Source organism: Mixophyes fleayi, chromosome 8 (genome assembly GCF_038048845.1).
Source record: "Mixophyes fleayi isolate aMixFle1 chromosome 8, aMixFle1.hap1, whole genome shotgun sequence".
NCBI classification, from domain to species: domain Eukaryota; kingdom Metazoa; phylum Chordata; class Amphibia; order Anura; family Limnodynastidae; genus Mixophyes; species Mixophyes fleayi.
Genome location: NC_134409.1, coordinates 7,187,204 through 7,201,951, shown reverse-complemented (window position 1 = coordinate 7,201,951; position 14,748 = coordinate 7,187,204). Strand labels below are relative to the sequence as shown.

Below are 14,748 nucleotides of genomic sequence, written 5' to 3'. Positions count from 1 at the left end.
TATTTCAATATTTACTATATAATATTTAAATTAATTTCATCACAAAACACATGCTCATCACATGAAAAATAATATATTTGTAAATAATTTTTTTTAAGTCTACTTCCTCTTCAATGACACAGAATATAATGTTTTGTTTTTAAAATTGTATAGTTCCTCTTTAATGTAAATGTATATATTTATGTTTCATTTATAAAACCCTTCCATTGTAACATTCTGTTTTGCTGAAATGTGAAAACATTCGATGCATTTGCTAACGTCCCCCGCCTGTAGTACAACATTCGTATACGCTGCTGCATGACACATAAACTGCTTCCATAACAAGCAAATGATCATTTATCATCTTATCTCATCCTTTCTTTCAGAAGGGTTGCGCAATATCTTCATTAAATGCAGTTGCTTGGCTGGCAACATAATACGTTAGTTTCCAGGCGATGAATCTCAGCGTGTTAATGCACGTCTCGGTGGACCACAGAGCACTAAAACCCCTATCATGTCATAAACCTTACACGCACCGTGAAACCTGGTGCTTTATAGACAAATAATTCAATTACTATGATAATCAAATCGATAATACCAAACATATGCGATAAACAAAATCCTTGCGGTTTAAAAATAGTTAAGAAATCATTAAGAGAATTCTCGGACAAGTCATAAAGCCGAGAAAATTTCAGTATGTTCTGAAAAGTTCATCAGCTGGCGGTAGATCCCATCAATGGCAAGATCCTCAGGTCTCGCCTTGCATAGAGAAGTCTATTTAATAAGGATCACGCCGGTACAAGTTCTGCCGCAATCATCATCATCATTTATTTATATAGCGCCACTAATTCCGCAGCGCTGTACAGAGAACTCACTCACATCTGTCCCTGCCCCATTGGAGCTTACAGTCTAAATTCCCTAACACACACACACACACACAGAGTGACTAGAGTCAATTTTATTGATAGCAGCCAATTAACCTACCAGTATGTTTTTTGGATTGTGGGAGGAAACCTGAGCACCCGGAGGAAACCCACGCAAACACAGGGAGAACATACAAACTCCGCACAGATAAGGCCATGGTTGGGAATCGAACTCATGACCGCAGTGCTGTGAGGCAGAAGTGCTAATCACTAGGCCACCGTGCTGAAATCCTTCTTCTGTTATTGCCTTCTCTGGATGGTAGAAGAAAATCAATTTAAAAATGCTTTGTTATATGTATACTCTATTTGAGCTGCCCCAATGGGGATGGCGGGACCGAGCCCTCAAATCGGGACTGTCCCGCGTAAATCGAGATGGTTGAGAGATAAGCCCTCAGACTAGCCTGACGAAGAGGTCATTTAACCCTTACCGCTACGGCCCAGTATCGCTGAGGCATCTGAGATGTTTATAAATGAAAGCGATAAGTGATTTTTTTATATCAGCAATATCGCCATCAATTCATAAATAGACCCCTAGCGTGCTGGGAGATTTTTTTTTCGACCATTTCTGCTCTATAACAATTAGAGATGGGCGGGTCCGGTTCTCCGAGAACCGAACCCACCCGAACTTTGGGTATCCGAGTACCGAGCTGAGCAGCTCGGTACTCTCCCGCCCATTCCGAATCCAAATCGAGGCCGAACGTCATTGTGACGTCGTCGGATCTCGGGACTCGGTTCTCGCGATACTTCAACTTTATAAATACACGCCTCCACAGCAATCCATCGCCATTTGACAGAGGGAGAGAGCAGGGTGTAGTCATAGGCTAATTAGAGCAGGGACAGAGAATACCATATTGTTCTTGCAATTGCTCTAACCAAAATCGCTAGTGCAGAGAGGAGGATAGAGGTTTATTATTTTTTCTTCATATTTGGCACTCCCCAGCGCTTTTGGGGTGTCCCCCATAATTGTGCATTAATATTTCTGGCTGTCAAAAGTCATATCTGTCAGCATTATCTACTAAATAATTTGTAGCACACCTCAGTGTTTTTGGGGTGTCCTCCCTAATTGTGCATTAATATTTCTGGCTGTCAAAAGTCATATCTGTCAGCAGTATCTACTCAATAATTTTTAGCACTCCTCAGTGTTTTTGGGGTGTCCTCCCTAATTGTGCATTAATATTTCTGGCTGTCAAAAGTCATATCTGTCAGCAGTATCTACTCAATAATTTGTAGCACTCCTCAGTGTTTTTGGGGTGTCCTCCCTAATTGTGCATTAATATTTCTGGCTGTCAAAAGTCATATCTGTCAGCAGTATCTACTCAATAATTTTTAGCACTCCTCAGTGTTTTTGGGGTGTCCTCCCTAATTGTGCATTAATATTTCTGGCTGTCAAAAGTCATATCTGTCAGCAGTATCTACTCAATAATTTTTAGCACTCCTCAGTGTTTTTGGGGTGTCCTCCCTAATTGTGCATTAATATTTCTGGCTGTCAAAAGTCATATCTGTCAGCAGTATCTACTCAATAATTTGTAGCACTCCTCAGTGTTTTTGGGGTGTCCTCCCTAATTGTGCATTAATATTTCTGGCTGTCAAAAGTCATATCTGTCAGCAGTATCTACTCAATAATTTTTAGCACTCCTCAGTGTTTTTGGGGTGTCCTCCCTAATTGTGCATTAATATTTCTGGCTGTCAAAAGTCATATCTGTCAGCAGTATCTACTCAATAATTTTTAGCACTCCTCAGTGTTTTTGGGGTGTCCTCCCTAATTGTGCATTAATATTTCTGGCTGTCAAAAGTCATATCTGTCAGCAGTATCTACTCAATAATTTGTAGCACTCCTCAGTGTTTTTGGGGTGTCCTCCCTAATTGTGCATTAATATTTCTGGCTGTCAAAAGTCATATCTGTCAGCAGTATCTACTCAATAATTTTTAGCACTCCTCAGTGTTTTTGGGGTGTCCTCCCTAATTGTGCATTAATATTTCTGGCTGTCAAAAGTCATATCTGTCAGCAGTATCTACTCAATAATTTTTAGCACTCCTCAGTGTTTTTGGGGTGTCCTCCCTAATTGTGCATTAATATTTCTGGCTGTCAAAAGTCATATCTGTCAGCAGTATCTACTCAATAATTTGTAGCACTCCTCAGTGTTTTTGGGGTGTCCTCCCTAATTGTGCATTAATATTTCTGGCTGTCAAAAGTCATATCTGTCAGCAGTATCTACTCAATAATTTTTAGCACTCCTCAGTGTTTTTGGGGTGTCCTCCCTAATTGTGCATTAATATTTCTGGCTGTCAAAAGTCATATCTGTCAGCAGTATCTACTCAATAATTTGTAGCACTCCTCAGTGTTTTTGGGGTGTCCTCCCTAATTGTGCATTAATATTTCTGGCTGTCAAAAGTCATATCTGTCAGCAGTATCTACTCAATAATTTTTAGCACTCCTCAGTGTTTTTGGGGTGTCCTCCCTAATTGTGCATTAATATTTCTGGCTGTCAAAAGTCATATCTGTCAGCAGTATCTACTCAATAATTTTTAGCACTCCTCAGTGTTTTTGGGGTGTCCTCCCTAATTGTGCATTAATATTTCTGGCTGTCAAAAGTCATATCTGTCAGCAGTATCTACTCAATAATTTTTAGCACTCCTCAGTGTTTTTGGGGTGTCCTCCCTAATTGTGCATTAATATTTCTGGCTGTCAAAAGTCATATCTGTCAGCAGTATCTACTCAATAATTTTTAGCACTCCTCAGTGGTTTGCGCTCAGAATGGATTCAAAGCAGTCCACATATGATCTAAATGAGCAACCAGGTTCTGTCACCAGTCCTGATGTTAGTGTTCCCAGTACGTCATCTGGCCAAGGCGATGTCAAACAACAGAGTGTTTTCAAATTAGTGCAAAAAACAAAAACCAAAAAAAAATTTACTGTATTGAAGCGAAAAAGAAGTGTAACTGAGCAAAAGTTAAGTGACGATAAAAAAAAAATTGCAAGCATGCCATTCTACACACGCAGTGGCAAAGAGAGAATGAGGCCTTCACCTTTGGCTATTAGTGGCAGATCCCAAAAAGTTACCCAGCCTACAATTGGTGCACAACTACTGTTACGCGTCAAAGCCGAGCTGCAAGATAACAGTGAGGCATTACAGGAGAATATTTGCTCTGATTCACAAATGATAACAATCCCTGTGGAGAGTCCATCCAACAGTGGGATGTCTAATCGTGAGCATTCTGCTGATGTGTGCCTTAATAGCCCGAGTGTAGCCGGTGATACCCAAATTGAGGATGCCACTTTGGAATTAGAAGAGGATGAGGGGGAGATTTGTGTAGGCGACGAGGGCGCTAATGATGATGTTGATGATTATGATGCAGACAGATACCAAATTGCCTTTCTCAATTTCTATTTATATTCTAGATTATATAACGGCTGAATAGTTTTCTATTTTACTCCTAGTGGAGAGAGGATCTGATGCAGACAGATACCAAACTGCCTTTGTCCATTTCAATTTATATTGTACAGTATATAACGGCTGAATTTATTAGTATTTTATACAAGTGGAGGGGGGCCTAGAGAGACAGAAACCAAACTGGCTTTCTCCATGTCAATTAATATTGTACAGTCTATATCGGCTGGATTTTTTGGTATTTTATACAAGTGGAGGGGGGCCTAGAGAGACAGAGTGACCCCAAACTGTCTTTCTCCATGTCAATTAATATTGTACAGTCTATAATGGCTGAATTTTTTAGTATTTTATACAAGTGGAGGGGGGCCTAGAGAGACAGAAACCAAACTGGCTTTCTCCATGTCAATTAATATTGTACAGTCTATAATGGCTGAATTTTTTGGTATTTTATACAAGTGGAGGGGGGCCTAGAGAGACAGAGTGACCCCAAACTGTCTTTCTCCATGTCAATTAATATTGTACAGTCTATAATGGCTGAATTTTTTAGTATTTTATACAAGTGGAGGGGGGCCTAGAGAGACAGAAACCAAACTGGCTTTCTCCATGTCAATTAATATTGTACAGTCTATAATGGCTGAATTTTTTGGTATTTTATACAAGTGGAGGGGGGCCTAGAGAGACAGAGTGACCCCAAACTGTCTTTCTCCATGTCAATTAATATTGTACAGTCTATAATGGCTGAATTTTTTAGTATTTTATACAAGTGGAGGGGGGCCTAGAGAGACAGAAACCAAACTGGCTTTCTCCATGTCAATTAATATTGTACAGTCTATAATGGCTGAATTTTTTGGTATTTTATACAAGTGGAGGGGGGCCTAGAGAGACAGAGTGACCCCAAACTGTCTTTCTCCATGTCAATTAATATTGTACAGTCTATAATGGCTGAATTTTTTAGTATTTTATACAAGTGGAGGGGGGCCTAGAGAGACAGAAACCAAACTGGCTTTCTCCATGTCAATTAATATTGTACAGTCTATAATGGCTGAATTTTTTGGTATTTTATACAAGTGGAGGGGGGCCTAGAGAGACAGAGTGACCCCAAACTGTCTTTCTCCATGTCAATTAATATTGTACAGTCTATAATGGCTGAATTTTTTAGTATTTTATACAAGTGGAGGGGGGCCTAGAGAGACAGAGTGACCCCAAACTGTCTTTCTCCATGTCAATTAATATTGTACAGTCTATAATGGCTGAATTTTTTAGTATTTTATACAAGTGGAGGGGGGCCTAGAGAGACAGAAACCAAACTGGCTTTCTCCATGTCAATTAATATTGTACAGTCTATAATGGCTGAATTTTTTGCTATTTTATACAAGTGGAGGGGGGCCTTGAGAGACAGAAACCAAACTGGCTTTTTCCATTTCTTTACATATTTAACTATAAGTGTAGGGTGTAATATACATTCAAAGACGATGGCTGCATTGCCAATATGCATAGATGGAGAGGAAGACAATCTGTTTTGTGTGTAGAATAGGCCTACCAACGAAGAATTAAACTGTTTTTTTGGATGATTTATTACCTCAACAATTAGATTACTTGTCTCTAAAACAGTTGGAGCACTAAATTGGGTTAATTTAGGCCCAAAAACATGGATTTTCCCAAAAAATAGCAAAACAAAACCAAACAAAACCAAAACCAAAACCAAAACACGCAATGGCGGTTTTGCAAAACCAAAACCAAAACCAAAACACGACGGTAATCCAGATCCAAAACCGAATCCAAAACCAAAACACGGGGGTCAGTGACCATCTCTAATAACAATACTCAGGTTATACATTACTAGCCAGATACACTAGGGGTGTATACAGCATTATCGCCGAGTGTTTTAAAATAAAAAGGGAGGGTGAGGGGGCCTTCAAATTCATTCACCCCAAAGAGCAATGCATTTGAGGATTCGCAAAACACTCAACATCTTCTTTCATTTTTCTCATCTTAAGACATTGGACAGTGAAAGCAATTTATAAAAAAAAAAAAAAAAATCAATTTGGAAATGTACTCTCTTTCGTCTACAGTTTGATTGAAAGCCAGAGAAGAACGGTCCAGTCGTTGACATCAAAACAAGCCTTGCTGACCTCCATTTAGAGAAAGACTCTGTATAATGAATCTTAATTAAGATTGGCCTGTCAGCCTTCCATAGCTGCAACTCTTAAATTCTAACAGTGGAATAAACTGCAGGGGAATATTAATCAATTCTTGCGTTCGGCTTGTGTGCATGTTAAGTGCATTCTGGGCCACAGAGGTTGTTTAAAGGACAGCAATGGTGGAACACGATCTCGTCTGCATGCAAAACACAGTCTGACACAAATGGAGATGCGGTCAATACAGATCACTTATCTATCAGAATTATTGTTTTATCTGTTCTATCTGTCCTTGTGCTAATTCATTAAATTTGTACAATGGGTTTCTATGCCACATCTGTGGGGAAAAAAGCCATAAATTATGTGCACTTGACGTGAACCTGCTGGTTGAAAGCATCTGGACATTTTAAAGGTGAACCATCGTCTGCAATTTACCCTCTGTCTTCAACTAGCAGTGTATTGATGGCAGTGATTGACAGCTTAGCAGAATTGATTTGAAGTAATGCTCTGTGTGGATTGGTTGATTCATACACATGGGCGGGGCCAGTGATGTCACACCAACTCGGATTTAGCTATTTGACCTTTGTCAGTTCCAGCGTTTCTACTTTCAAATCCTGGATTTCCTGGTTTCAAATTCAAAATTCCCGATAATTCCTTTTAAAAACCTCAAAATTCCTTGTACAAATTCCCTATCAAAATATGTAGTCAAAACACTGGGGTGCATACATAAAATTATAAATTTAACATGAAAGCTACAAAAACTGACTTGCCCGGAGAAATGGTGGGCGAAGCCATGTAGGAAACACTGGGGAGTTTGCTGGAGAATGGCGGCCATTTCCTTGTAGCACACATCCTCCTGCTAGAGAGCAACTGCCATTTTCTTGTAGCACCAGAGACAGGAAGACGTGGAGTTGTCTACAAGAAAATGGCTGCTGCTCTCCAGCACAGTGTGTAAGTCATTAATTATTCTTCTCCCCAGTGTGGCAGACCAATAGGGGAGAAGGGCTGAAAGATAAAGAGAGAGGAATGAGGTGAGAGAGAAAGATTGTGTGTGTGGGGGGGGTGGGTAGGATAGGGAGAGATAGAGGGGAGTAAGGGGGTCTGTGGGTGAGGGGGGGGGATTATTTTTTCAAAAGTAGGCTTAGCTTATAGCTACTCCCTTCATCACCATCACATACCACTTTGGTTATTTTTTAATAGAATATATTCATACTTTTCCATACTTGCCAACTCTCCCGGAATGTCCGGGAGACTCCCGCATTTAGCGTGAGTCTAACGGACTCCCGGGAGAGTGTGACAATCGCCTAGATCTGCCCACTTCCTAGTGAAGTGGGCAGATTTAGGTCCAAAATGCCGTGATTCACCGGGTATCGCGATGTTTGGCCCCGCCCCCGCTGTAAAATGCCGCGTTTTGCATCATTACGTCGCGGGCGGGGACAAAATGATGTGATTTTCTGAGCCCCGCCCCCTGCACGCCCACATAAGTTGGCAAGTATGTACTTTTCCCTTGTAGTAAGCAGTATGGAAGTACTCACAGAACATAGCACAGAAAAATGTTATTAATACCATGTTTAACCGTGACTTTTCTTTCCTCTTCCGACGCATGATAGCAGACACCAAAGGGTTAAAAGCCCCTACAGGTCATGACACATCTTCCTCCTCCCCTTTACCTCTTCAATCTTAATGATTGGTCCGAGCTGGAGTACAGGGAGGGCACCGTGTGTGACACCGTGTCACAGCGCCAAAAAGGAAAATATTTTTAAACACAGGGGTATCGCAAGAAAATGAATTATGGGACAGGCGTGTCACTACTAGTGCGTAGTAGAGGTTCATATTAGTCCAAAACACACCTCGATTCCCGCCTATAATAATTTCTTCCTGAAAATGTACGTTTATCTGCCTCTCAACTAAGAAGATACAAAGAATCCCTTGAAAGAGTTTAAGTCAAGCGGTGTAATAAAAAGTCAATATTGACGGGGCCTTTTTAAGTCTCAGTCAATATTAAATATGTACATGTCTAACCTGGCAGCCGGCCAGGTGACAGCAAACACACGGGGCGGGTGAGAGTGGTGTTAGAAGACAGAAGATGTAGTATTGAGATGTTCAGCAAATTGTCCGATGCCTGGAATACAATATTTTATTACAAACATCAAATACTGTATTCCATAGAACAGGATTCTATTATAGACGATCATTCTCGGGCTCATTTACGCAAACCTGCGGCTCTCCGACTTGAGTAAAGCCCAAGTTTCCAGTTATTTTGAAGACTGGAGAATTTTTGGACCCAAATTCCCTGTACCTCATTTTAGAAGGACGTACTATAATGATCTGTATGGATTTGCAATGTACCAGGTACAGACTGACAACCTTGCATTTTCCAGAAAGGCTGGTATACCAGAGACTGGTAGATTGCAGGTGAGCTGCCAGGCCTCAGTCGGCCTCCTACCTATCACACTACTTTATTAAGTTGTCAGACCTCCGAGCCTCCACCTGCGGCCCCAGCTCATCCCCAATTTATGTCCCGCCAATGAGTATCCCTGCTTTATGCCTTGTCGTTCCCAGATCTCATTCTGAGATTAAGGGTAATGTTTGGCCATTCTGAAGGTTAGAGGTAAACAACACGTGGCTCTTGTAAAGTATCTGGTAGCCAAGCACTTTTTTAAGGCATGAAAATCAAGGTAATTTTTGTTCCAAGCCTGTCCCGGGCATTAAGGATATAACCACCTTTTACAGATTTTTTGTTTAATTCTTAATGCACCCCCTGCCTACCTGAAGTAGTTGGTAAGATACACCCTCTAGTAGAGATATCTAACTCTAAAGTCTGCAAATTTTAAATTTAAAAGCAATACACCACCACATCATTTGCTAAAGTTATCATTTTGCAGATTCCTCAGTTTGACAATGTGGATATATCATCATCATCACCATTTATTTATATAGCATCACTGATTCCGCAGCGCTGTACAGAGAACTCATTCCCATCAGTCCCTGCCCCATTGGAGCTTACAATCTAAATTCCCTAACATACACACAGATAGAGAGAGAGACTAGGGTCAATTTTAATTGCAGCCAATTAACCTACTAGTATGTTTTTGGAGTCTGGGAGGAAACCGGAGCACCTGGAGGAAACCCACGCAAACACGGGGAGAACATACAAACTCCACACAGATAAGGCCATGGTTGGGAATTGAACTCATGACCACAGCGCTGTGTGGCAGAAGTGCTAACCACTGAGCCACCGTGCTGCCCTTGTTTATATACTCTAACTATTCTCTTTCAGCCTGGGGACCTAACTTAGTCTAAGCATTATATTTTGGGAAGCATGATTCAGTTTCCAATGATTAAAACCTAAATACAATTATATTATTGTTAATTTAACCATTTCCTTCCACAGTCCAGAGACGCACTTGCAGATTAATTGGATATTATTGCACAGCATTGCAAAATATACTGACGCTTTATAAATAAAGGATGATGAAAACAATATGTCTGTTAGTAACTGGTACATGTGGGGCCTGATTCAGATTAACAGGCGCATTTACGCAACATAAAGATGAGTTTTGGTGCTCGGATGACAGACACAAGCTGAGTTCGCCGCTTTGCAACTTATTAACACAGTTCTTGAAATACGTCTGCTACGAGATGTAGTTTTTGCACCTAAAGAAACCGTTTGCAGTTGGAGATTGTCACTTCTATACGCCAGACACATTTAGACGCTAGGTTGCACGTGTCTCAAGGGGGGCGCAACTCAAAGCACAGACGTGGAAACGCAAATGCGCAGAGGCACCATTGCTCACACCAAACCAGGCATCTCTGTGTTCTCCTCTAAATCAGACCCATAATATCATATATAAAAAATATCTACTAATTAGTGTATACATTTTTACTTTTAAAATAAAAGTGGCATTACAGTTGCTACAGTGTAGAGCTTCCTAGTCTAAGTTTTTGGTTTGTACCATTTGATGGAAGTAAATCTGAATGAATCAGTGGGAGTGTTACCCAGTAAACACTTACTTGCAGCACAGAATTGTTGCTCGCACAGCAGAATGCAATAATGTTCTGTCTGCTTCCTCTCAAACCAGGATTTCTGCCTTAATGCAGGTTGTGTAAGATCGCTTTTGATTGGTCAGTTTTACATAACCACCCATTGGCTCAGGATTTTCCTGTACTTAGTACCAGGCAGTCTGAAGTTACTCTGCAATCTGTCCCTGCTTCATTCCTGTGTTTTAGGCAGAACAGGGTTTTTTTGTGTGTACATTGTCTCCCTGTATTAAACACTCAACAGCAAAAGTCTGATTTGTATATACACCAACACGTGCCTTGTAAACATGTCTAGGGGTAATCTGAACTAATATAAGTAAGCTAATAATAAATAAGACTATCTTATTTATGACGTGTCCTCGAGAAACCTGTGTTTATCCACTTTTATCAGGCATTATAATAATATAAAATATTTGTGTTATCTTTGTGTAGGTGCAGAGACTGCAAACTGTGATACATATTAAATTGTTTATCAAAACATGACGGCTCTTTGATTGCTTTTATACACACAGAAAAATCTGCTGTTGTCTAGGATGTATGTGGTGTCACAGAGTATCATTGGTTGAATCATTTAAATGATATTAAAAGGGTTGTTCCATCAAATAAACACATGGGGTTAAATGTATCAAGCTAAGAGTTTTCCGGCGGGTTTGAAAAACCAATCAGATTCTAGCTATCATTTATTTAGTACATTCTACAAAATTACAGAATCTGATTGGTTGCTATAGGCAACATCTCCACTTTTCAAACCCGCCGGAAAACTCTCAGCTTGATACATTTACCCCCTGGGGTCTGATTCATTAAGGAGTATTAATGCCGATACGTTGCGCATTGTGAGCACGTTGTCAATGTACAGTAAGTCGTGTCAAGTTCGAACGCACACAGCAGCGTCCGATTCAAGGTTTGAGCCTGTTAACGGTACCTGATTTTCAGTCGTATCTCATGCTAGAACATGTGTTTGCTATCAGGAACAACTGTAAAAATGCATTTTATGTACAGTAAACATTTATCACATTCTAATAAATATATTTCATGTACAAAAAACTTTTTTTATTTTTTAAGGATTTCTCATTAATGACTATATTATTATAAACAGGTGACATAAATTGAATTGTTTTTCTTTTTTTCTGTGCATTCTTTTGGGACTTTATATTCCACATATGTATTGACCGTATACCGTAGTGCGTTGTCTGTTAGAGCAGAGCGGACCTAGACCCGTATTCATCACCAGACGTATCCTCACATCCGCTCCTTGTTGAATACGGACGTGCGTATGCCCCATGTACTTGCGTTTTTACATTTTTGTGTACATGCAAAAAAGCATCCGCACACTTACATTTCTATGGGCTAGATTTACTAAACTGCAGGTTTGGAAAAGTGGAGATGTTGCCTATAGCAACCAATCAGATTCTAGCTTTCCTTTATTTATTGCATTCTACAGAATGACAGCTAGAATCTGATTGGTTGCTATAGGCAACATCTCCACTTTTTCAAACCTGCAGTTTAGTAAATATACCCCTAAGACTTTATTCCTGTATTTAGGAAACGTGCAACTTTAAACCTAGTGTCTATATATCTCATACTTGCCAACTCTCACGGAATGTCCAGGAGGCTCCCACATTTTGGGTGAGTCTCACGGACTCCCGGGATAGTATGGCAATCTCCCGAATTTTGCCCACTTCCTAGTGAAGTAAGCAGAATTTGGTCCAAAATGCCGCAATTCTACGTGAATCGCTGCATTTGGCCGATTTTGGCGCCCCGACCTCCCTCACGGACACCTCCCACGGCAGGTTCCTGGAAGCCAACTTTACAGAGTTGGTAAGTATGATATATCTCCTGCGCAAACATGTGCCCATCATCAATTCAGAAAACTTTCACTAGGCCTACGGGGCACATAAAGATACACTTCCTGAAATGTGTATTCTGTGTAAGTCAAAACCTGTAAGAGCCGTGATTGACATCTGTCTCCAAGCCCCCACTGTGCTGAACTTACACGTGAACGACCTGATCCACCTCTCCAAACACAACGGGATGTGAGTATAAGATACGTTGTTTTCTTGCACAGTTTGACAATTTCGCGAAAGTCGCATTTTTACACGGCGAACAGGGACTCCCGTCCAACAGTAAACCAGGCTCTAAGTGTCAGAGTAAATACCTAGATTGAATGGGGGAGTGGACTTTTTTGGGTACAGAAAAATTGTTTACTTACAGATTGATCATGTTTCTTTTTAGCCTAACAACACAATCGAGCATTAATCAGATGAAACATTTATGTTTAACCCTGCCCCGTGTCCTGAAATAAAAAGAAGGTGGGGGATTATTGTGGTGCAATCCAGTGCGCCAACTATGCTTTGAGAGTACAGATCGTTCCGTTTCTAAATGAAATGTGCTCTCTCAGTAGTTTCTTCACCATTACACAGGGAACCCTGCAGGCAGGAACAGCACCTTGTATAAGGATGAAGAGCTTGATCACAGTGAAGAGAGAGCTCTCCGACCTTTAACCTGCTATTGGCTAGGCTCCCTCTGTCACTCAATTGTCTGCCGTAGTTTTCAGGCATTCTAACCCAAAACACACAACACTGCCTACAGGATTACTACCATCATCATCTTCATCACCATTTATTTATATAGCGCCACTGATTCCGCAGTGCTGTACAGAGACCCCACTCACATCAGTCCCTGCCCTATTGGAGCTTACAGTCTAAATTCCCTAACATACAGACAGACAGAGAGACAGACTAGGGTCAATTTTGATAGCAGCCAATTAACCTACTAGTATGTTTTTGGAGTGTGGGAGGAAACCGGAGCACCCGGAGGAAACCCACGCAAACATGGGGAGAACATATAAACTCCACACGGATAAGGCCATGGTCGGGAATTGAACTCATGATCCCAGTGCTGGGAAGCAGAAGTGCTAACCACTGAGCCACCGTGCTGCCCCACCATCTATTTATAATGGGTTTTTTGGCATTTAGTGCCTTTATAGCTCCTTTAAGCACTCACCCAGACAAATGGTATACATACGCGATAATTTAAAACTATATTTTGGCGGTGTATCAACCATGCCCGCGCTAACAACATTTTCCAAACCTCTGCATGCTCCAATTGATATGAACATAACCTTAGAATGGGCTACATTGGAGGCAGGGATTAACACCAGGGTCATATGAAGGCCCAGAAAATCGGTTAGATTTGAATCAATTCATTTTGGCTTAAAGTGTGAAAATTACTGCCAAATTTTTTAAATGCCGCTGCCAAATTATGATCAGTGGAATCCTAGCTTAAATTCGCCCTGCCCGTTTTTTATCAACCATCTAAAATCTCTGTAGAAACTGCAGGCAACACAATGCAGGAATGATGCTTAAAGCTTCATTCAAAATATATATATATTTTTTTTAGCAATGGCTTATAAAGTGGATATAGATATTTTTTTAACAGATTATCACAGTTCTACAGGTAGAGTGCTCAAAGATGCGTCCTGCTGTTCCTTTTCCTCTGATTAATGCTTACAGCAGTGATGGTCAGTAACCGGAGCTGAGGCTAGTTTTTGAATCACAGTACTACAGGTAGAGTGCTCAAAGATGCGTCCTGCTGTACTTTTTCCCTCTGATTAATGCTTACAGCAGTGATGGTCAGTACCTGGAGCTGAGGCTAGTTTTTGAATTTTACTGTAAAATATTTGCAAACATTAAGTGACAATGACCTCACCATAAACAAGTACAACTATTCCAATGTGCTATTAACATGTTCATGTGCCACCTGGTTTGTTAGGTCGTGTGTGTTTCTTCCAAAGAAAACTGTGATGCTTCTCCATATGTTTTCAAGGATGACAATCCGAGCTTTGTTTCCTGGTGACCTCGAGTGACCATTTGCGTACATACTACATACTTGACCATTGCCATGTTATTCTGGTAAGTGGAAAACAAAATGCCATAACAATGAATTTAGGCTCGCAATGGTGGCTGTCCCTTTAACATAATGTATGACTTTTACTTCTTCAATTGCTAACTTTCTTAGTGCTTGTTTGTAAGGTTGTACATGACGGTGAACTAGCAGCCATGGCACTGTCTGGTGTTGCATTATTGGTTTCACTTAGCTTGTGATAAATGACACTATCTTTTAGAGTATAATATTTTTTCAAGGACAGGATTGAGAGGGCGTTTAACTTTGATTCTCAGAAGTGATTTGTGGGGCAGGTCATTTATTTTTACGTGTATGTACTTCTCGATTGACAATTGCATCTAGTTGTGTGACTGTTTCTTCTTCATCATCACTGATA

General features: G+C 40.5%; 1 protein-coding gene across 5 annotated transcripts in view; it reads right to left on the bottom strand.

The window, feature by feature from the left end:
• The window catches only part of FGGY (FGGY carbohydrate kinase domain containing), a 158,737-nt gene extending 148,213 nt beyond the window's left edge, over positions 1-10,524 (bottom strand). For 4 of the 5 annotated variants that reach the window (XM_075181756.1, XM_075181757.1, XM_075181758.1 and 1 more), the window contains exon 1: positions 10,443-10,524. The gene's annotated coding sequence lies outside the window, so the exon portion shown is untranslated. The remainder of the gene's footprint in view (positions 1-10,442) is intronic. The other variant, XM_075181760.1, reaches the window with a different exon arrangement.
• Positions 10,525-14,748: the final 4,224 nt, after the last annotated feature.